Genomic DNA, 2,633 nt, shown 5'->3' with positions numbered 1-2,633 from the left:
ATAAAGGTCCCACCGTGAACAGAACTGTGACCCGGCACATAAACTGTGACACGGAGGGGGGCCCTGAAGAGACCTCCCTCCTGCGGGACCCAGTCTGCCCAAGTCCCTTCTCTCATGCATGCTGGCCAGCACGGGGTCTCCGGCCTGCCAGGAGGAGGTTGGGGATTCCAGGGGAGGTTCGGAAAGAAGATCTGGGGGGAAAGAACAGCTTTTTTTTCTTTTTTTTTGATCACGCTGCCTTGTTTTTACTTTGAAACGGATCACACGTGCACCAAGAATCCAAACAAAAGAGATGGAAAACAAACAGCAAACGGAAAGAGAGTTCTTGTGGGCAAGACGGATTGCGCTCTGCATGACTCTGTCCTACTTCTCCATCCCCAACAGGCCGCAGAGACTTCGGGCAAACAAAGCACCAGAAACCACCACCCCACCAATTAAAGAAAACCTGCCCCAAACCCTCCCCCAGGAGACACGAGGAAACCAGGGAAACGTGCCCATCCTCCTCCCCTCTTTCTTCCTGACATTTCTTTGATGGGTTTGAGGTTTCTCTTATAATGAAAAACATAGGGAGAAAAAGTTTTGTACCGACAACAAAACAATAACAATAATAATAATCCAGTAAAAAAAAAAAAAGCTTCAGCAGAACCATGGTAACAGTCTTTTTCTCTGCTTGTTCATTTTTTTATCTCTAACTGTGCAAAACTTAAAAAATAAATCAAAACACACTCACTTATGCACACACACGCACAGCTTCCATTCAGCACACCTGTGTTAAATATGTTTGTGTCTTTCTTCTCCCCAACCCTTCACATGTGCAAATATATGTTAGCGGCCCAGGTGCCTCCTCAGCCTGCCTCCCACATGCTTCCTTCCTGGCCTGCCAGGCCTTGTAGCTTCTGGGGAGGAAATCAAATAATCAAGGGGAGAAATTCCACGCTTCTTCACCTGGCACTTCATTTGCCGAGACCTTTGGTTATGTTTTTCCCACTCAAAATGCATCGCTTCTCACTCTCCTCTTTCCGTTGATTAGGCTACTTGCGTTTTGCCCATCACTTGTCCCGCTCGATGCCACATCATGCCCTGCTCTGTGTCACCACCGCCTGGCCTCCAGTCACATCCAGGCTTCTCTTGGTCAGTGACCACCCTGATTTCCTATAGACAGGTGACTTCACCCCCCAGCATGCAGCACAGAAAACAAGTATGGAAATGTCCTGAAGTTGCAGAATGAATGGTGGGCAAGGGCAGAGAAGGGAAATGCTTCAGACCCTCCCCGCCCCCGCATAGGACCAGAAAGCTTTCTGAGCTCTCTGCCTACTCCCGGGTCAGACAGATACACACACACACACACATACACACACACACACACACACATGCATGTGCACATGAGATCTGACACACACACACATGCTCATATCCAAAGGGGCTAGCATTCTTCAAATATAGGGTGTTCCACAGATGTTGCTGGGAATGGTCTGGTCCCTTCTTCTTTCCATGAGGGGCCCCTTTGGAGTGGATGGCAGTGGAAGATGTCTGATGCTTGAGGAGTGAAGACAAGACTGGAGGAACCTCATTCCCAACCCCACAGATGCCTCTGCCTGTCTCCCAGAGTGGGGAACAACTTCACATCGGGGTTGCCTGGGGAGAGTCTATGGCCGAGACTGGACCACAGATGGAGAGATGGCATCTAAGGTCCTTTCAAGGTTACAGGTTTCCACGGCCCTCCATCAGACTGTCTCTCACCATAGCCCCTGCTCACCTAGGACGCATGTCTGAGCACGTATCTGGCTGGCTGGCTAAGACGACGTATCCGTGAATGGAAGGACAGAGGGAGACACAATGCCAGGGCCAAGGTCAGTGGTATGTCCCTCCTCCCATTTCCGGGCAGGTCCTTCCTCTTGATTCTTCGGTCCTCCCCAGACATGACAAACCTAGGGTTGAGTTTGGCTGGCATTTTGGTTTGTCTCTGAGAGGCTGTGCTTGCAAGTGTTTCTTCCCGGGATGACTGCAGAAGGGAGGAGGGAGGAGAGTGACTAAAGAGACAGCTGAGATGTTGATGAAATAATTCCCGGGGAGGTCTGAACAGTCCATCACAAAGTCATCTGCATAGCAACGGCACCAGACTCTGCAGGGAGTCAGGAGCGAGGCTGTCGGCCCCAACCTTCTCTAGACTTCTCAGGAAGGACGGTGGGGGTGGAGCCACGGGGACCACTGGAGGTAGAAGCTCCTGGATGCACTGGTGTTTGACCTTGACCCCTGATGAGTGATGACTAAGGAGGGTTGGAAGTGTATTCTCTAGACGGTGCTTGGGGGTCTGCGAGGGATCAGACCTCTGACTATGGCCGTGATTCGTTAGCATGTGGGGGTGAATGGAAAACAACCAGTTCTGCTTCCAGATAGATGCAACTCTCTTCTTTTCTCTCCTGCATGTTATATTCCTGCCACTATGAGCCACATCGGGAGGATCTCCATGGTGGGCTGTAACTGCTATTTCTCCTGTCTGGTTTTCCACAGGCCAGGACCGGGCAGGCAGGGCACCTATGAGCGCTCAGAAGGACTCCGAAAAGATCTGAAGGGGACAAGGGAGCCTCTGCTGCCAATCCCACATGTGAGAGGCAGCTTGCAAGGTGCCCCTC

Source organism: Bison bison, unplaced genomic scaffold (genome assembly GCF_000754665.1).
Source record: "Bison bison bison isolate TAMUID 2011002044 unplaced genomic scaffold, Bison_UMD1.0 scf7180017864530, whole genome shotgun sequence".
NCBI classification, from domain to species: domain Eukaryota; kingdom Metazoa; phylum Chordata; class Mammalia; order Artiodactyla; family Bovidae; genus Bison; species Bison bison.
The sequence above is the reverse complement of the archived record's forward strand: the minus strand, read 5'-3'. Positions refer to the sequence as shown.